At 31.9% G+C, this 21,363-nt stretch overlaps 6 non-coding genes and 1 pseudogene across 6 annotated transcripts; 6 read left to right on the forward strand and 1 right to left on the reverse strand.

Annotated features, from left to right (window-relative positions):
* The first annotated feature begins 1,852 nt into the window (after positions 1-1,852).
* LOC149479571 (5S ribosomal RNA) lies at positions 1,853-1,971 on the forward strand. Its single transcript, XR_016317295.1, has one exon. It is a non-coding gene; the product is annotated as a 5S ribosomal RNA (ribosomal RNA).
* A 2,388-nt stretch (positions 1,972-4,359) lies between these two features.
* On the forward strand, positions 4,360-4,478 carry LOC149479572 (5S ribosomal RNA). The gene has a single exon (XR_016317291.1). It is a non-coding gene; the product is annotated as a 5S ribosomal RNA (ribosomal RNA).
* A 1,047-nt stretch (positions 4,479-5,525) lies between these two features.
* TRNAY-GUA (transfer RNA tyrosine (anticodon GUA)) lies at positions 5,526-5,613 on the reverse strand. Its single transcript is given in 2 exon segments — positions 5,526-5,561; positions 5,577-5,613. It is a non-coding gene; the product is annotated as a tRNA-Tyr (tRNA).
* Positions 5,614-9,894: 4,281 nt separating this feature from the next.
* On the forward strand, positions 9,895-10,003 carry LOC149479574 (5S ribosomal RNA; annotated as a pseudogene).
* Positions 10,004-10,653: 650 nt separating this feature from the next.
* On the forward strand, positions 10,654-10,772 carry LOC149479575 (5S ribosomal RNA). Its single transcript, XR_016317292.1, has one exon. It is a non-coding gene; the product is annotated as a 5S ribosomal RNA (ribosomal RNA).
* A 644-nt stretch (positions 10,773-11,416) lies between these two features.
* On the forward strand, positions 11,417-11,535 carry LOC149479576 (5S ribosomal RNA). The gene has a single exon (XR_016317302.1). It is a non-coding gene; the product is annotated as a 5S ribosomal RNA (ribosomal RNA).
* Positions 11,536-12,055: 520 nt separating this feature from the next.
* On the forward strand, positions 12,056-12,174 carry LOC149479577 (5S ribosomal RNA). The gene has a single exon (XR_016317293.1). It is a non-coding gene; the product is annotated as a 5S ribosomal RNA (ribosomal RNA).
* The last annotated feature ends 9,189 nt before the right edge of the window (positions 12,175-21,363 follow it).

Raw genomic sequence — 21,363 nt, forward strand, 5'->3', positions numbered from 1 at the left:
TGATTCAAGAGGAAGGTTTTAGTATATAATTTATTAGGTTTTAGACAAAGCGGACGAACCCGCGGTCGGTAAGCTAGTAAATTTATAAAATACGAAGATTTTTAAAATTGTAACTAATGAACGCAATCAATATTAGATTAACTGTAGATAATGGTGTCTAGTTTTACTTAAAATAATAAACATCTACCCTCACTTTAAAAAATGTAGTATATTTATTATTTACACGAAATATACCTTATAGGGAAGGGAAGATATGGGCTAAAGAGTTAAATAAATAACAATAATTATATTTAAATTATTAATTAATTTCCAACTGTGTATTCGGTAGTGTTAACATCTAAATTGATTTGATTTTTACGAAATCTCATAGATGGCGCTGTTACAAAATTAACATTATACAACTTACATTCTTTAAACTATGTTTCTCTTCCCAAGTTACTTAAATGGCATAATTCTTATAGTGTCCATCTAAATATTGTCAAACAACATATTATATATGCGTCATTTGATTATTAATTTCCAATAGTTAACGTGTCTTTGATTTTTCTAACACTTCATAGATGGCGCTGTTTCAAATTTGTCTTTATACTGCTAAGATTCATTTAACTGTTTCTCTGCCCAAATTACGTAAATGACATAGTTTTTATTTTGTAAAGCTAGATAATAGCATGGCTTACTCGAAACCAACATTTAAACATGAGTCTTTAGATTGTACGCTGTCGTAGTACACGGAATATGTAAGAAAAATAAAGGCTCACAGCTCCTCCCCCGAAGGTGATATCATGATAATATGTTTAAACTATCCTCACCCGACCTCTTAGGAATATTCATGCAAAATTTGAAGTAAATCTATGCAGTACTTTTCGAGATTAGCTCGGTCAAACATACAGACAAACAGACAAACAGACAAACAGACAAACAGACAAACAGACAAAAATTCTAAAAACTATATTTTTGGCTTCTATATCGATTATAGATCATGGATTATGTATTCTTTTAAAAAAATATTCAATGTACAGTTTTGACTTTCCTACGATTTTATTATATGTAATAATATGTATAGATAAAGCTAGATAATAGCATGGCTTACTCGAAACCAACATTTAAACATGAGTCTTTAGATTGTACGCTGTCGTAGTACACGGAATATGTAAGAAAAATAAAGGCTCACAGCTCCTCCCCCGAAGGTGATATCATGATAATATGTTTAAACTATCCTCACCCGACCTCTTAGGAATATTCATGCAAAATTTGAAGTAAATCTATGCAGTACTTTTCGAGATTAGCTCGGTCAAACATACAGACAAACAGACAAACAGACAAACAGACAAACAGACAAACAGACAAAAATTCTAAAAACTATATTTTTGGCTTCTATATCGATTATAGATCATGGATTATGTATTCTTTTAAAAAAATATTCAATGTACAGTTTTGACTTTCCTACGATTTTATTATATGTATAGATGTAATAGACGAAACTCTAATCATAATGGGTGTTTATAGGTAAGCACTTTATATAATAATTATTGAATGATTATTATTTATTACAAATTGACACCATAATGTCCGATATGAGACACACCCATATTACAATCGCTATTCACATTAATAATTTACTGTCAGTGACGAACCGTTCATATTATTATCTGTAATTACATTATTGTTAATCAACATTGTTATCTTCCGCTAATTAGTTCCACGATATCGCTTAATTGCTTCTAATTAAGCAATCTTATCATGTTGCATTCTCTATTGTTGCATCTCTTTCGCACAAACTATAGAACGGTGTATCTATACTTTTCTTAGATTATATTATATGAAAATGTACTATAATTTCACACGAGTATTCGCCAACGTCCATACCACGTTGAATACACCGGTTCTCGTCCGATCACCGAAGTTAAGCAACGTCAGGCGCGGTCAGTACTTGGATGGGTGACCGCCTGGGAACACCGCGTGATGTTGGCTTTTTGTATATTTTTTTAATTTCTCATTGACATATTTTTTGTTTTTTATTTAAACTAAATATGTTAAGTACTTAGGTCTATAACGTGTTTTAAGTAAGTAATTAAATTTTCGTCAATTTTATCATTTTAAAATTTAAATAATCTACAGATTTATAACATGCGGAGAAAATATTAAAATAAACAGAAAATTTTAAGCATTCTAGTTTCTACCGATTAAAATACTTAGTTAAAATACCTATAAAAAATCACAACTTTCGCAAATTTCCCTAGAAAATGACTTTCTATAAAAAATAGAAGCTCCTGTCACTAAAAGTACGTCACTATTACCTAACGTAAAAATATAAAGCTAGGTGCGCACAAGCATCAAGTGGACCAAGCCTGCGATGCGGGCACATTGTCACTCCCGTCTCATCGATCAACTTCACATAATTCTACTCATCTGCATACTAAGTCTGGTGCGCATGGCTTTAATGAGCAAGGGTTTAACATTTTGGGTACAGTCGAGAGCATTTTCTTTTTTAGATTTTTTAGGAAACGTATAAATGTTTAAAAAAAATCTTGAAAAAATGAATTGGTGAATTTAACAAAAATAAAGTGTTGATTAAGTTTTTAATTAAGTATGTACCATGCAGATAATATTATACTGTATAGGTACATCATCCTGGTCAAGACTGAATATTGTTGTTTACTAAACATGTATCGCTAGTTTAAAAACTAGCATTTAATAAAGTAAGTGAATATTATTGAAACTTTTTATACTTAAGATTTTTGTTTTTAACTGTACCTGCAAGATTAAAATAGCAAGAAGTAATTGATCTCGAAATTATTAGTTATGCGGGCAATTATGATTCATAAAGAGATGGTCACTATCGCGTGCGAATATTTGAACACAAATTTAGGGGGTCATTTTGATTCATAAAACGTGTTTATGATTAGTTATATAAAATACACAACTCAAAGAGTAGAGATAAATAATTGTATTGAAGTCGTTAATACTTAATGTGGAGTCATTGAAATTGAAGTTATAAAAATCATATTAAGAATATTATTTAAAATATTATGGGTCATATCAGTAATCAGTCTTACATTAAGTATCAGTAAATAAAAGTTTGTAATTATTGATCGTTAAAAATGTATAAAGGCTAAATTTTATGTCTGCTATATTGCTGTACACATTTCGACAGGCGCTTTGATTTTAAAATTACTATTATAATTTGGTTTCTTTTTGGCTTTAGTAACAGTTATTCATAACTCATTCATCTCTCTAGATCAATTTTATGGTAAATTTGTGTTTCAAACTTGATCAGAAAACAAAGCATTTTAACACAAAATTATGAACAATAACATTTTTTCAAACTCACTAAATTCCTTCACGCCTTTAAAGACCTTGCGTATCAAACGGATGAGATTTCAAAAGCTATTAATTACGTTTTAAAGAAAATCAAAAAGGCTGAATGGCAGAATAATTAAATATGCATAGAAAGGGTTAGTGGGCAGATTCGGCACGCTCACAGTATTAATAACTTGATCCATCACCAGTTGACGGGTTAGGATGAATCAATGTCAGGGGTGTGAGCTTAGTCGAATGTTAAATTGTGGTATTACGAGTAATATATGAAAACATTAATGTGTTCTTTTTTTTAATCGAACTGGAGTTATTATGTACAAAAAGAGGAGATATATTTTCTTTCACGTATCCGGACACCAGTCAGTATTTAAGCTTTTATTTTTTTAACTATAAGTAACTTTAAAATGAAATATAAGAACAAGGCAATGTAGACGTTTTGTTCTTGGAAAATTTATGAAACTACTACATTATAAGGGCTTCTGAAATATTTAGATTTTACGTTATTGGCCCTTCGAATGTTCATAAACAAAATACACTTTAATATTCAAAGTGTATTTAAATATAGGGAACATTAATTATAAATAAAATTGGCAAAATGTTTAAAGAAAAAATAAAAAGTTTGAGAAGCGTATGTAATACAGATTTATTCCGAGCACCAGACAAAGGGTTAAGTTGGTAATTAACGACTTTCGCATCAATTGGTCAAAAGAAGGATTATGTTTTGTAATTTGATACATTATAATACGGACTTATAATTACTTATTTCGGAATTAAAATTTTAGGATTTGTGTTTATCTTGAGACTAAATAAGATAAACTTACACACATACTAATATGTATAGGTAATTGAATGAAAATAATTAAAATACCCAAATCAAGCCCAAAACTTTATTTTATTAATGAATTTGTATCTAGTAAAAAATCATAAATTATTCAGGCCGTAAATGTTTTTTATATACAACTTTTTTGTACTTAATTAATAATTATTATTTACGTATAATACCTATAATATTATATGTATTATTATTTCAGACATTCCATCGCCAACGTCCATACCACGTTGAATACACCGGTTCTCGTCCGATCACCGAAGTTAAGCAACGTCGGGCGCGGTCAGTACTTGGATGGGTGACCGCCTGGGAACACCGCGTGATGTTGGCTTTTTGCTTTTAATTCTTATTTATAACTCGTCATAGAAAATGTACAATAATTGATTTCTTATATTTTCTGTTAATTTTTCGTTTTACAATTTTATTGGCATCTAAAAGTGCCACCCACATAGATTAATGACATTTCCGGTAACAATGGGCTAAGTCGTTTTTGTGATCCCTTTTCGATTAAGCGTCAATTAAAAAGTTCCACAGTACTGAAGGGTTAACTTTATTTGCGTATAATTGGTCTTGTTCACTGAGTGTGAAACTATTTTGGGTTGACGATATGATTTTTGGTCGTCAGGCGATATAAATAAATATAAATGTCGTGTCATGAAATTGGAAGAAATTTATTTAGGTATGATTAGGCACTACGTCCGCGTCGTTGACCAGAAAATGTGTGTGTATCATTTAATTTGTGTATATCGTACAATACATAAATATAGACCGTACACAGTGTATGAGTGTCGTAATTTAATTTTTTTTTTTCAGCAAGTAATAATTTATCAGTGATAGGAAAAGGATAAGTTCTATCATATTCGAAATAATAGTTACTTTTTTATGTACCTACCTAAGTAAGTAAAACACAAAAAATAAAGAAAGAACAATCGTACACTTATCGTTTGGTCTAAACAAGAGCATTGATTAAAAAGATCTCAAATTTTTTACCTGATGTTTACCACAAAGGAAATCTTGTCGTAATTGATTCAGCACGCTCAAGGGTTTCGAATTGTCCGAGCACAAATTGAATTTTGTATTATTTGATTGCAGTTTTCTCAGCGAAAAGAAATTTGGTTCAGGCTGATGTCAATTTACTTATTTGCGGTTTTGGTAGCGTGAATGATTAAAATTTAATTCTTTTCATCTAAGGTACCTACGTACTTATAAAATTATATCTGTTAAATGTAAAATAAAGTGTTAATTATTAGAAATCAATTGTTTTATTTTCCCCAAAAAAAAAACGAATATTTTTTTTGAATGATTATTAAATCAAATGTTATGTGTTTTCTAAGGTAAATTCCAATAAATTAAAAATATAAAACAAAATTAAAAAGATTCCTTCGAGCAGGATTTGAACCAGCGACCTATGGATATCAATCGTTTTCATCTACAGTCCACCGCTCTACCAACTGAGCTATCGAAGGGTTATTGACTGTACTGAAATTATCAAATAGTTGCTATTTTATGTGTCGAATGATTTATTATACGCTCACGAGTGGCTGAATTGGTCAGGCATCCGCCCCGGAATGGCGCGAAAGGATGCGGGTTCGAGTCCCGCCTCGTGATCGAATTTTTTCTATTCTTTATAAATTTATATGATTTATTATAGTTTATCGTATCAAAAATATTCTGCTTTTATTTTACATCATAATATCAAATGGAATTTATTACAACCTAGTATAGTATGTATTATAGAGTATTTAGTATAGGTATTATCTGTGTAAGTATGATAATTAATAATCTATTTTATTTACATAACTAATATTTTAAAGACGAAACACATTTTTTCCCGTAACATTAACATTTTAAATATTTCCTTTTCAGTTTTCACCTTTACACAAGGCTTTTGGGATGTTTTCAAAGTAAACATCATTTTTTTTTATTTCAATAAAACCCATTGGAAAATCTCCATTCAGGTTCTCTAAATATCTAAGTGTAGGTACATAAAACAGTGTTGTAAAATTAACAACTAAAATATCTCAAGCTCAAACTCAAGACATAAAATCCGACTAAAAGGAAGATAATGCTAAGCGATTGCAATGCAATTTTATTATTAACTACTATACACAGTAATCAAAGTAATCAATAATTGGAACTGAATATAACTTGTGTATCTACTACATAATAATTATTACAAACAATGGACAATAAATAACAATCACAACTATCTTTATACTAAGTCTTTATACTAACACAAAATAATTATTTATAAGATCTGCTCTTGTTTGTACATCTTGGACTTCCATATTTGAATTATTTCCTTCATTGTTACTATTTGTAGGAATGTCCAAGTCAACCTCAGGAGGAACTTCTTCTATACTGTTACTCCTACAAATATTATGAAGCACTGCAGTGGCAATAACTATTGACTGGGCAACGGGCAATGAAACCCGCAGTGTGAGAGCCACAACAGGAAATCTTCTTTTCCACACTCCGAACGTCCTAGAATGTTTTGGTTAAAACATTAATTTAAACCAAATAATACTAATTATTATTAAGGTTGAAAGTGTGTAACAAACAGATAAACACAAACACTCCTTGGAATTGCTCAGTCAGGCAAAAAACAACATATGAATAAATTTAAATAATATATTTACCACCTTGTTCATAAATGTTCAAAAGTGCCGGAATAGCTATTAACTGTTTTGTCTCTTTCCTTCGACTATCAAATAACTGTTGATAAACAAAGACAAAACAGAATATAACTATTTCACTGATATTGAATGTTTATGAATAAGAATTACATGGAATATTACCTTTCAATTGTATTTCTGGTCCTAATGTGTGCTTCGTTGTACCTGTGTTCAGCTTCAGAACTAGGGTTCAAGAGTGGTGTGAGTAGGTAACTTCGATTTGGATAGGCACTATCTCCAAGTAACCAGCGGCCATCATACTGCCCTGCATCACACTGAGCTGTAAGAATGTTGAATTAAAATTAAATTGTTCATTAATCATTAACAAAATTTCTAGTAAACCATAATACAAAACCTCTCAGAATGGAATTATTGAAAATTGTTGCATCATGGGTGGAACCCGGCCAGCGAGCAACCACATTCATCAGTCTCAAATCTGCATCACAGACTCCTTGAATGTTTAATGAAAAGTAACCTTTCCGATTTCTAAATTCCTCACCTATTAATAAACCTGAAAATTTTTATATTAGTAGACAAGAAATTTACAAGCAATGATTAAACAAAATGCAGATAAAATTATAATTACATACATGGTGACTGTATACGTATGTGAGTGCAATCAATAGCTCCAAGAACTCTGGGAAACTCTGCAATATCATAAAATTTTTCTGCACTTCTTTGATGCACAAAAATGTATTTATCATATAAGTGGGCTATTGCATATGAAATATCCCGGACTATTCTGCCTGCTGTTGACTTTGATACTCCCACAAAGTCAGACACAGAAATCAGCATTGTGCCTAATGCATAAAACCTTAAGGTCAGCAGCAATTGATGCAGAGGTGAGACTCCATGATTTCTGGAATAGATATTGTTAAATTTAAGTAGGTATACGATTAATGGAGTTTTTAAGATATAGTTATTTTTACCCACCTTGAAGATTTTACACGGACAGCAGGCATAATTTCTGTCAACAGAGAGTTTACTGCTGATTTCGATAACCTAAACCTAAAGGTAAACTCTGCATCATCCAGACTCTGCATGTAATTCACCCTTTTCATTCTTCGCACAGAAGCACGACGTGACTGTTCACCAGCATCATTGTCGGTATCTGTATCCCAGTCTGATAATTGAGCTAGGACTTCCATATCACTGTCACTATCACTAGAACTCGAGAATATTGCCAAATCCATTACGTTTTACGAATAAAATCTACAGATTCAACCCTAGAATCTGAGGAAAGTCTAAGATCAAGATTAAGGATTGTTTACGCCGATCGATCGAAACGTCAAACGCGAGAGATATGTTATTGACACGCTCAAACTGCCATTTTCGAACAGAGGTCTATCTGTAATCTGTGATCCGTCCTCCCACAGATAGATTGGTTTTTGAGATTGCAATTTCGATCCACGGATTGTTTATTGGCACACTTAACTTAAAATCCGGATCACATTTTCGATCGAAAATCTGCAGATATTAGATTGGATTGAATATTAATTTCGGCCGTAAGGGTATCAGGTAAACAAAATGGCGTCTCCGAGATAACAAGATCAAGCTGTAGGCGAAATATTTCATCTCCACAGAACCACTAAATTATCTAAATAGAGATCGCTCCCCAATCAGGGATCATTGTGACGTGGGATTATGGTACTAGAAGGAATAATCTGTATTTTTGTATTAATAATACACAACTAATGACTGTAATAGCTGTGGTAATAGTCATTAGTTATTTTGCTATGAATAATTTACCTACTTTCCAACGAAAAGCTGTAGGTACATAAAATACTATAAAATTAAAATAAGACTATTTTTTTATTTTTTTTTACGTCGAGAAGCTAACATAATATTATGAATGAATAAATAAATTTTCAAACAAACAAAGTAATGTATAATAAACCTCCTATGTCACTTACCTCCAACCCAAGATGAAAACTTGTTTAAAAGAAATAAACAATTTTTATTTTTTTTTTTATTTTTTTTTTATGTCACAAACATTCCTAATAATTTCTGGCTATTTTGCTCTTTCAGTTTTCCAAGTAGAGCAAATTGCCAAACAATGCGTAAAAATATATTATTTAAGTAGAAGAACTTACCTATGCTTTATGAAAATTATAATTTACTAGCTTTCCGCCTGCGGCTTCGCCCGCGTTTTCAAAAAAAAACCCGCATAGTTCCCGTTCCCGTGGGATTTCCGGGATAAAACCTAGCCTATGTCACTCAGAAATGATGTAGCTTTCCAACAGTGAAAGAATTTTTCAAATCTGCCAAGTAGTTTCGGAGCCTATTCAATTCATACAAACAAACAAACAAACAAAAAATCAAACCTTTCCTCTTTATAATATTTGTATAGATGTATAGATGTATAGATTTGTTTCCTACATTTTGATGAACTAAACTTCATTAAACGCAATTAAATTAACCATTTGTTACTATTTGTCACATCTAGTAAACTCAAGTAGGTACACAGAAGCGGATGCTCGTCGCGCCTATACTGTCATGGCGTCCGGAAGTCCTCTCGCCATTTGATAAATAGTTGTTCTTCAGTTTTTCTCATGCAAATGAGGGGCTGGATGACGGATGGCATTTGTCACAATTGCTGGATTTAATTTGCGATTGCAGCGACGCGGATAATCTCGGTTGATTGTGAACACAATCAAGTTTTGTGCAGTATTAGGGAAATGTTTTTAAACAACGTAGGTACCTATATATTATATATGTAGGTAATAATATATTTGAAGGTAAAATAATGTTTTGGTGAAAGAAATCTGTTAAGTACCTATATTCTGATGGTACAGACAACGGCATGGTTGCATTTCCCGAGTTATTACGTGGGCTATTAATGCTATTACATATATTATTATGTACTAGCTTCCGTCGCGGCTTCGCCCGCGTGGTGTTTTTTCGCAATAAAAGGTAGCTTCTGTTCTTTCTCATTGTCTAAAGATTGTATGTGCCAAATTTCATCAAAATCGGTTAAGAGGTTTAAGTGGGAAAGCGTAACAGACAGACAGACAGAGTTATTAGGGAAGTAGGTATTTGAGATCTTGTATTCTTATTATTAATACGATTATCGCCAACGTCCACACCACGTTGAATACACCCGATCACCGAAGTTAAGCAACGTCGGGCGCGGTCCGTACTTGGATGGGTGACCGCCTGGGAACACCGCGTGATGTTGGCTTTTTGCTTACAATGTTAATTTTGCAACAAAACAAAATTCTACAAAACTTTTACATTCATTTTCATAATGTGCACTATTTATAGTACAGGAGTGAAATTGAACAAATTAATTTAATCTTAAGTGCGAGCATATTTCAGAACGCGGCGCGGCGAGTACACTCAATTAAAATTAATGATATTACCGGCACTAGCTTTAAATACTGTTAGATAATTGACGATGTTTCATGCAAGTATTGCATAGTAATATAAATCGCTAGTCATAGGACTAACGATGTACATCTGCCGTTTTGCATGCAAGTAACTGTTAATTAGTATATGGAAAAACAACAGATTCAATGATGTGTAAAATTATGAGTGAGATTATTAATTAACTACAATTATTTGATAAATTAAATAGGCATTCTAACTGCTTGATTTGACAGTAGCTGGATTTTGAAGTCCACGTGAAAAACAATAAATTTATAAGACTTTATAGAGTTAGGGTGCTATAAATAACAGTTTTATGAAATAAAGTAGGTAGGTACCTATTCTTTAGGTATTCAATTTTTAAAATAAAATTTTCTGAAGGCAAAAGCTAATTAAAAATGGATTCCAGAAGGTAATTCTTTACACATTTTCTATCTTTGATAGCTCTTTTAAGATTTGTCCATCGCCAACGTCCATACCACGTTGAATACACCGGTTCTCGTCCGATCACCGAAGTTAAGCAACGTCGGGCGCGGTCAGTACTTGGATGGGTGACCGCCTGGGAACACCGCGTGATGTTGGCTTTTTGTTATATATTTTGCTTTACTCATGTTAATAAAAATGTAATATCAGTTTGATTAAAAAAATCCACGCTAATATATAACAAAACATAACAAACATGTTATTATAACGTTCTATTTATAAGCTTTGCTCATACTATAATATACTTATTTGAACTTACATTAACTTATAAGTACAGTTAGTAGGTACAGTGATTATTTTTTGCCCGCACGTACGGACAGTCAAGGTGTGGCCATTAAAGTTCAAACGACAGATGTTTGTAGACCAGTATAGTTGCAAAGACACGCTTCACTTAACTATTAATTATTATTTTCTTTAAGCTTCTATGGAATTAAATAGTAAAATAACGGTTAAGTGTGTTTTCAAAGTGTTTTGCTTGTAGCAATGATTTTTGTTTGATAAATTAAAAAGCTTATAAGCTCACTTTTAATAACAGTCTTATTATTCTGTTGACTTCGTATGATAGGTTATTATTTTTTGAATGTTTTTTTCTGTGAAATCTTTACTCAAGTTTTGCTAGGAGGAACGGAAAAGAAAGAAAGTTTATTAAACAAATTACATAATATCACAAGCTTTTTATAACAATTACATAATTACATAATATAACAAGCTGTTGATTCTATTTTAATTTTAGCAGAAGACAATCGCCAACGTCCATACCACGTTGAATACACCGGTTCTCGTCCGATCACCGAAGTTAAGCAACGTCGGGCGCGGTCAGTACTTGGATGGGTGACCGCCTGGGAACACCGCGTGATGTTGGCCTTTTGCTTTTTGCGCTCAAGGTGTGCGATCTAAAGGTCAAATGCGGCAGATGTCTAGTGTCCAATAGTACTAGGTTTTACGCTTGACCTATCTTAGTATTTCTTGTACGGGTTACGCACGGGTACTTCTGATTTTTTAAAGCTGCACCTGGAATTATGAGTGTTGTGTTTTACTAGCAATTAGACATGCTTGACACATTTTATTGACAATAATCACGATTATAAATAACGAATAAAATGATGTAAGCACTAGATATTTCACCACGTCCATTCTCCACGTCTTCTCCACGTCATGATTAATAATTATAAGTAAGTAGTATTAGAATAAAATGTATTACGTAGTCTTCATGTTAGATCAAAAATCGAATGAAAAAATCGATAGAAACACAATTTTAAAATTGTTTTGAATATATATGATACAATGGCATTGACTATAGATTGTTTTTGGCTTCCATAACTCTTCGTTTATAGGGAGGTATTTGAATTCGTTTAATTTGTTTCTAAATTTCGATAACTCCATCGCCAACGTCCATACCACGTTGAATACACCGGTTCTCGTCCGATCACCGAAGTTAAGCAACGTCGGGCGCGGTCAGTACTTGGATGGGTGACCGCCTGGGAACACCGCGTGATGTTGGCTTTTTGCATTTTTTTTAATGCGCAATATGCAAGGCACGAGTCTAGTAAAAAAATAGTCTGTGGTGACCAGGTGTGTTTATGGTCGAAGAAGTACGGTAATGGTATGGATGAGTCATTGTTTTTTAATAAGTAAAAACGGTATGGTTGACTTATTGGAATCATGTTAATGTGGTGCGACGGAATTTCATACTTTTCAGTAGTTGGTATAAGTTTAGCGCTAATTAGAAAAACACATTTTTTATTCCTTCTTTCGATAATTCTTAGTCTATGATTAAAACGTTAAAAAGTTAACTATGTCATTCATGCTGTTCAATTCATGCTTATATTATTATCATAGAAAGTTACAATCCACATCTTTTTCTACAGTATAATAAATATTCATAGGCTCTTAATTACTGGCTATCAATTGCAAGATGGAAAAAAATTCACTCCATTTAGCCGGACGAATGGGTTTTAGGAATTTTTATTCGACAAAACTGTGGAGTCGCTGTAAAATTAAAATGGAAATTATTAAATAAACCTGCCCTATAGCTTTTGAATTTGTAATGTTTATGACTGTACTGATTATCTTATTAGATAACTAGCAATGCCCTGCGGTTTCATCCGCATAGATAGCGATATCGTTACAGTGAAAAGTCTACTATAGGTCGGACTATAGGTTTAAATTTTAATCACATGATAATCACCTTTACCCCGTCCCGCACTACGGCCTTTTTTTTTTTTGTTTTAGTGGGGAAATCTTTCATAGATACCCACGGCCTCCGGGGGAGGGGCCGTGGGTTATGTCGGATTCCTACCGACCAAAACCCCACTGTGTTCCGTCAAGACGCATATTGGTAGAATTCCTCCATGACCCCCGCACTACGGCTTGCTCGAACAGTATACCTACTATTTTCTGTAGATTGACACTTTTAAAAATTCGTTATATCTTTTGAATGGAATATCCAATTCTTTTCATTTAAAAAGTATTTTGCTGGTATTGAAACAGTCTATAATAAAACATCATTTAATGGGATAAGGATTAATATATGTGTATCGATAACATGGTTTGATTACTGTCGGCACTTCTATTTACTTTGAAAACGTAAAAAAGTTGTTGTAGTAACATAACTACTGAAGATGGACATATGGTATCGCGGACTTTCTTGTAGATATTGATCCATTCTATAATACCGTAGAACATTTTTTTGTTCTATCTTCAATAGATTCCGCAGCGCACGCGATGACAGATTTTTTATTGAGGATTTTTTTACACCTTGGGTTACATTATTGCATTTTTGGTAAGGATCTCTAATTTTTTTGAAAATGCAATATAGCCTATGTTGCTCAGTAAAGATGCAGCTTTCTAATGGTGAAAGAATTTTTGAAATCGGTCCAGTAGTTTTTGCGTGAAAACCATACATACATACATACATACATACTTACAAACTTTTCCTCTTTATAATATTAAGTATAGATATAGATAAAATACGGTCTTATTGTGTCAATCCGATTGGAAATTTATTTCGCTGGTTATACATATGGGTGATTATACAAAAATGGGGTAACTCGATGTCATCAGCCAATTTAAACAAAGTCTTATTATATTTTATTCAATTAACAATCTATTTTAAAACAATGAAGCGTCCTTTATTTGGTCACTCAATTTCACTTCTTTATTTAAAATACAAATGAATAAAAATAATAAATTAATACCTCAAATGTCAGTACTTTGGCATGTCACAACTCCGAAAACCAACAATCAAGTGACTATCGTTTAAACATTATCATCGATTTAAGAAAACTTACTAATTCACTACAATCTTTGATGTACATAGTGTTATATACTACAACTTTCATAACGCAATGTTTTCCATTTCATTTAAAAAATAAAATTAAACTTTGTCATCGTTTTCACTAGTCAGTCCGTTGTGTGTTTTTTAAATTCGAAATTCTCGCTAAATATCACCAAGTCGAGGTCAAATCCCTGTCTAAGTATTAATGTTGGTAATGAAGTTACTTGTGCACCGCATATTTTGACGGCCGTCTTAACTGTACCAGCGCTAGGGTTGTGTTTGTCCTCTAAAATCTTGCTGCGCCAGTCAACATTTCAGTCCTATGGTGAGTCGTTATTTTATTGTTAATCCGATTTTTATTTTCATTTATAAATGGTTAACTATGATTTGTAAAAGTATAGTTTGTTGATATCAGAAATTAGGCAAAAAAACCTAATTTGTGAGTATAACCTCATATTAAGTCCCTTTTCATCAATCCGCTGGCATCAGTCCTTTGTCAGATATCGCGCCAGAGGACTGACGCGGCCCCATAGTACTGATGATTCTATCATTTTTGAGAACTTTTATCTTGATTGCTATTGGTATAAGCATTTCTATATTATATTTCAGTTAAAAACATCATGCGCCACGCTAAAAAAAACTGAATTTGACTAGGGAAGAAACATTTAAAAAAGAGTAGCAAAGAAAAGAGCTATTGAAACAAACTACTAATAATTTTATAAAAAAGATCTTATTTTCTTTTAATTATTGATTTTGATGCTTTCAGGGCATAGCTTTTTATATTTATCAGATAAATACGTATACGTATAATACTTGAAGTAAAATTACCTCAAAATAACATAAAAGTTAATTAATATACTTAATAACATTATAAAAATGTCAAGGGGCTGTTATGAAAACTCAGATGAGACTTTCATTCGAGCTTTTGGTTTTTAATTTTATAATAATTAGTACTTTTAACATAAATATTGGTAGATTTTTAGGGCTGCGAACCTCAAAATGAAAAAACAGAACCCTTATAGGATCACTTTGTAGTCCGTTTGTCTGTTAAGACGTTTTTTTGGAACGCGTGGAGGTATCAATCTGAAATTTATATTGGATACTCAAGATTAAGAACCCTTGGGGCTGTAAAAAAATCAAACTTATAACGCAACGCAATCAAAAGATACCTACATCCGTTAATACTGCAAATTTCCACAAAATTCAATATTCGCAAGGGAATAAAAAAACACACAGGATGCTTGCCGTGTATACAGTCTACTATAGTTTACTTCTACTCGGTAAATAGCAACGTCTTATAACACAGATAAAGGAAAAATTGCTAAAAGTGTAAATTTTAAGTTACAAACATAACAAAAAATAGGTTTGTTAGGAGTCCAACTCGCACTTGGCCGTTTTTTTGTTTCTATTGTTTGTGAATTACTTAAAATATCAAGTAAAACTAATTCAAAGTAGTAAAAGTTAAGTAAGAGAGTAAGAATATTCACGTTGCGTTAAATGTCAGAAGGCTGTTTTGAAAATTGAGAGATTGTTTTTCCCAGTATCACATATTATTAATTATCATTTTTAAACATGTTAAGTACGTAAAAGACATGTGCCATTATTAAAACTGAGAGATTTGTAGTAATTTTCATTGAATTTCTTTAAGAATATTACAAGTTATAGTTTTTTATCAGTACCATGTTAGCCTCGTCAGTCCCCTGGAGGCCAAATCCAGAAAATTTAAAATATCTCACAATCTATTTAAAAAAGTGGCTGGCCCGATTTGGAACAATATATTCATTAGATTAGCTATCATATACACCCTAATTTGTAACAATCTGATATAAAAAATATAGTAAACAAAATATCCTCAAAAGTTACCCCATTTTTGTATAATGACCCATATATATTATACTTAGTTAATATTACTTGAAATAGAGCTGGAAAACCAATTGAATGTAAAAGCTATTTTAGATTTCAAAATTCTACTTAGTAATACATGGTAATACGAAAAATAAATTAGAGATACAAAACATTTCAAAAAGGCGTTCAAATCGCGCAGTCAGTTACTAATTTGTCTCAATTAAATTATAGAAATCAACACATTTTTTTTCTTTTACAATCTGCAGTCTACAATACATGTTTCCTCTTCCTCATCATTCTTCACTTTGTTAACCTACTTTAAAAAAATAATTTTAAAATCCAACCGACTCCATAGCACTCCAATGAAAGGGTGGTCCACATTGTCCTACGCAAATGACCCCAAATAATAATCATCTATTCACTGGACGATCTACTTTCCCATAGAAGATACGGGCATTATGATTTGCGACCGGATTTCAATGAAACGTGCTGAATTACACTTAATTAAGCAAGGAATGACCGGACAATATTTGGTATTTACATATAATTTTGGGTCGCAAATTAGACTGGTGCTGATGATGGCTTGTTTTGATTTAATGATGGGTAATAGAGATTGTATTTTCTTGTTGTGGAGTTTCTATGTGTATGTAGAAATAATTAAAGACTGTACACTGTACACTGAACATACCAAGAATTTAATTAAAAGCTCTTTTGTATAGATTAATCTACGTACTAAACGTTTGGAAACTAAAATATTACGTCAGAATAAACATTAAATGAATATAAGGTACCTAATATAAATTCTGTTACACTAAAGCTCCGCTTTCTATCGAGATTTTATAGAAGTGTTATCATCAACTCACATTTAATTTACCTATTTTATTCAATCTTTCTGGACAATGAAAAACATAGCACAGTCACAATATACTACTAAATACTAGAATAGACAATTATTATAATTATTACGGATAATAATTAGCTAAAGCGTCACACAATTTTTATGGACGCAATATAAAACAAAACAAGGGTAACCATTTGTAATAAATAGTGTGGATTAATAAACCTAGCTCGTAAACCTTTTACGATCCGGGCGGTACGTAAAAATATTTCGGAAGCGTCACAAGCGTGACGTCATTATCCTGCCTGACGTTTATTGGACGTCCGTTTCCTGTTTCATTTTACGCGTTTATCGATACTCATAATATTCGCGAGCGCTCTATTGTGATGATTTTTTGAGTGTCTATGTTTGATTTTATTTTATCTTTAACTTATTGATATATTTTTTTCTGTCTTCTAAATGGACATTCAGTATGTATTGAATGTTGTGTATAATGTTACTTTCAAATACGATTCTTTAAATAATTAAACACTAAGATAAGTATCGTTTCGAAGGTAATCGGAATAATTCAGTATTTTATTAAAATAACATATAACACCGTTTTAAATAATAAAGAAAAAATTCAACAAGAAAGAATACGATACGAGTATGCGATAAGATTAATTCATGACTCATAAAATTAAAAATACACATTTGAAATGGATATATACATAAACAACCTCCACAACCAAATACATAAGAAGATATATGTAAAAATGGATTCTGCATCAATTACAATCACCCCAAGCGATTTGTGTCACGCGTTCATATCATAAATGTCGGGACTGACGATCGCCGACGACTATTTATTGTCCACTTTATGACTATGTCCCAGTGTTGATTGAATGGTCGGAATCATGGTCACCCTAGCATTAATTGCGTCTACGTAATGATGATTGTTAATATGTAGATATAGCGGTTTGGATGTGGATTTTGAAGTGTTATTGACTAAGATATATTGGCGGTAATTCGTTCAGATACATTCACTCTGTTTGAACCACGATTTTTCAATAGATTTTTTCAAAACCTAATTCAACGAAAATTTACATGTCTAGAAATGCGAAAGTAACTCTGACTGTCAGTCTGTTTCTTCTTCACGCCTCAACCACTGAACTGATTTGGATGAAATTGACAGCTGGAGACCTGAGAAAGGACGTAGGATAGCAGATAGTTTAATCCCATCCGACGGGAACAGGAATTATGTGAATTTTTCTTTCACTATGCGGACGAAGCCGGGGGCTGAAACTTGAAAGCTAGTAAAAAAGACTTTTTATTTTGCGTTAAAGTGATAACTGGATACATTTTTTAATGGAAATTAAACACGTAAAAATAACAAGATCACTATAAGCTCTATAATTCTCACAAAATTACAAACAAACAAACACCGCAGAACTGAAATACGACTGCAATATCTTGATACTTTAAGAAAACGCGGACTAAGAAATACAACTATCGCTTAAACAAATGTGCTAAAAAGACAAACGTTTCCTTCCCTCAGGACACATGGTAATGGCGCCCGTACTACGTCAATTAGAGTGAAACTCGAACGAAGATTGGCATGAACATTTTGCTGTGTAAGCTGTTTTGTTTCAGCGTATTGAAGGCGTATTTGTCTTGGGTTTTATATTTGTATCGACATAAGTGAGAAGGTAAGGCTTGTTTAATTTGTTTTTCGTATAAAAAATAGTTTTTATAATCTTTTAATATAATAGTTTATCTAATTAAAACTATTAATTATTTATATTGTTTAAATGAATTATTTATGAATTTTTATGCCTGAATTATGTAACAGGTAATTGAAAATAGGTAGGTATAGTATGCTGCATGACTATGCTTTAATATTTATAAATTTAATATACATATATATATATAATTATTGATCTCATTAATTCATATAATCTAAAAGCACCTTTTGATTAATAACCAATTTCTGCAGTTAATTTTAAAAGCACCTTCTAAATGGAATAATAATAAATTACAGATTAATTATTTACAAAGTTCTTCTTCACAGTTTTCTCGAATTAATACAATAGAACTAATAGTAGGGGAATCATACCAAGACTAGACTTGTCTCCTAGGTATATTTACAGAAGAAACTTCATACATCTAGCGAGTTTATGCGACACGGAATCTGTTTTCCTTCAGCTTCGCATTTGGATAAATATGAACTGGAGTGACATTTAGCAGAAACTTTAAAATTACAGCACACTCAGGTTAAGTGAGAAGTAACAATATTGTTCTTGGTGCTTAAGTTTTGTAGGAATTAAAGTGCTTTTTTGCATTTGTTGTAACAGAGTTTAACTGATTAGTTGAAATTAATTTAAATTTACTTTTTCCTGAATTTATATTTTTGGTTTTATGGCATTCAAATATAAATTTAATTTATAAATTTATATTTACTTTTTCCTGTTCAGATAAAGTAGTTACATGATATTTTATAAAATTAAATTGTATATTGACATGAATTTAAAAGAGCAACTATGGAGTTTCTTGCCGGTTCTTCTCCGTAGATACTCCATAGAAAAAATATGTAATGACGATTCAAAAGTGCTTCTAGAATAAGTCTAATTGTAAATGTTTGACTTTGAGGTATGTATTTTCAATGTAATAAAACAAGTACCTAAATACTCTTTTACATAGGTAATTAATCTTCTTATATATAAAAATGAATCGCAAAATGTGTTGGTAAGCGCATAACTCGAGAACGGCTGAACCGATTTCGATAATTCTTTTTTTATTATATTCCTTGAAGTACGAGGATGGTTTTTATGTAGAGAAAACGTAAATATGTACCACGGGCGAAGCCGGGGCGGACCGCTAGTTTCAAATAATTATGCGAACATTTGTGTTAAGACAACTTTAGGGACTTAACCTTGTTGGTATTTAAGCATAATCTTTTTAAATCCCTCTTAATAATTGAACCTCTAGATATATTTTCCATTGGAATTAAACCAATTTGTTTAATAATGAAACAATTTTATGCTAATTACTTCGCATGAAAATAAAATATACGTATGGTACATAGGTATTCATAATAAAATATATTTATACTGTGATAATAGGTAGCAGAGAGGTTAAACTAATATATTTTTAACTGTAAAACACAGTAAAAATAACCAAGGATCGTTCATGAAAAAAAATGTACGACAGAGATACAAGAACATTAAAATTCAAACCAGTAATTAATTCACAATAAGTTCAATAACACACATTCAAAATTTCCATTAAAATATTCCAGTTTATCTATTATCTAAGATAAGAGAAAGCAGTTTATTTATTACTGCATTGTCTTACGGTCAAACAGCAGAATCAAAATACAAGCCAAAAGCCCATAATCCCGGCCCAGGTGACGTCAATTAATCACAATAGTTAATCCGAAACTAATTAAAGCATGCGTGCTCCAGTCCTACATAATGCCCTCCCGCGGGAGGGTTATCAAAATAATTACTAAGAAGCTGGCTTTAAACCCTTTACTGTTATTAATTGGTTTGATTTTGTGAAAATTGCGGAGGTCAATTTTGGATAGAAATAATTAGTTTCCGCTGTATTGCAAAAAATAAATTTCTTGAATAAAATTTTGATAAAAATGTGTGCGGTGAAAACAAAAGATTCGAGACGTCATCTACCATCATAAAAGTTGTAACTTTTTGCAGAATTAAACTAAACTAAGAAAAAATTATAAAATCTACTATTTTTACATCTTCTTATATATAAAAATAAATCGCAAAATGTGTTGGTAAGCGCATAAGTCGAGAACGGCTGAACCGATTTCGATAATTCTTTTTTTATTATATTCCTTGAAGTACGAGGATGGTTCTTATGTAGAGAAAACGTAAACATGTACCACGGGCGAAGCCGGGGCGGACCGCTAGTTACTTATAAAACCGGATGTCTGCATGACGTGTTTTTTAAATTCACTTATCTCCTCTTACAATAGACCTCTTTAGATTCATACAAAATTTGTTACAAAAAAAAACAATCCTTCTAACAAGTTGTCAAATCTCCTATCCATACATTTACTTTGACCCTATTCAATAATGTCAAAACAATAAGACTTCCACATCCAACGCTAACCACACTGGAAAGTTCAGTGGATAAAGAAGAAAGGGTACAAAGGGGACCCTACGTTACTCCAATGTACCCTAAATGTACCCTTAGCACTGACTTAACACCCTTTTGACACTTGACATCGGTGTCACACACATTGATTAAATGGCTGTGAATGCATCTTAGATTTGTGAAGTTATTATTTGGGTGAATATTTTCTTATCAATAACATATTTTATCGAGAACTTGCTAAACACAAAAACCTTCTTCTTGAAACGCTCTATCTATTAAAAAAAAATATCAAATCTGTTGCGTAATTTTAAAGATCTAAGCATACAGATACAGACGGCGGGATCCGAATTTGTTTTATCCTATGTTTAGTGATTGCTAACAGAAATGTTTGAAAGTTTGTAACACCGTTCTAGTGGCGTAAGTTTGAGTTTAATCTGGGCAGTTGCGGTTATGGTATTATAACATAATTCTCATTAATGGATATCAAATTATTGTGATCAAAATACAAAAATGAATGAAACATAAAAATAACATTCATGAAATTTAATGTACCTACATTGAACGTTTATAAAAAAAACTCTATTGCGTTGGGACAAATATTTATTTACAACCAGTATTACCTACCTATGTATAG

The sequence above is a fragment of the Colias philodice genome, chromosome 20 (genome assembly GCF_061535455.1).
Source record: "Colias philodice isolate Cphi_HAF_F1 chromosome 20, ilColPhil1 Martin Lab GWU primary, whole genome shotgun sequence".
Lineage (NCBI taxonomy): Eukaryota > Metazoa > Arthropoda > Insecta > Lepidoptera > Pieridae > Colias > Colias philodice.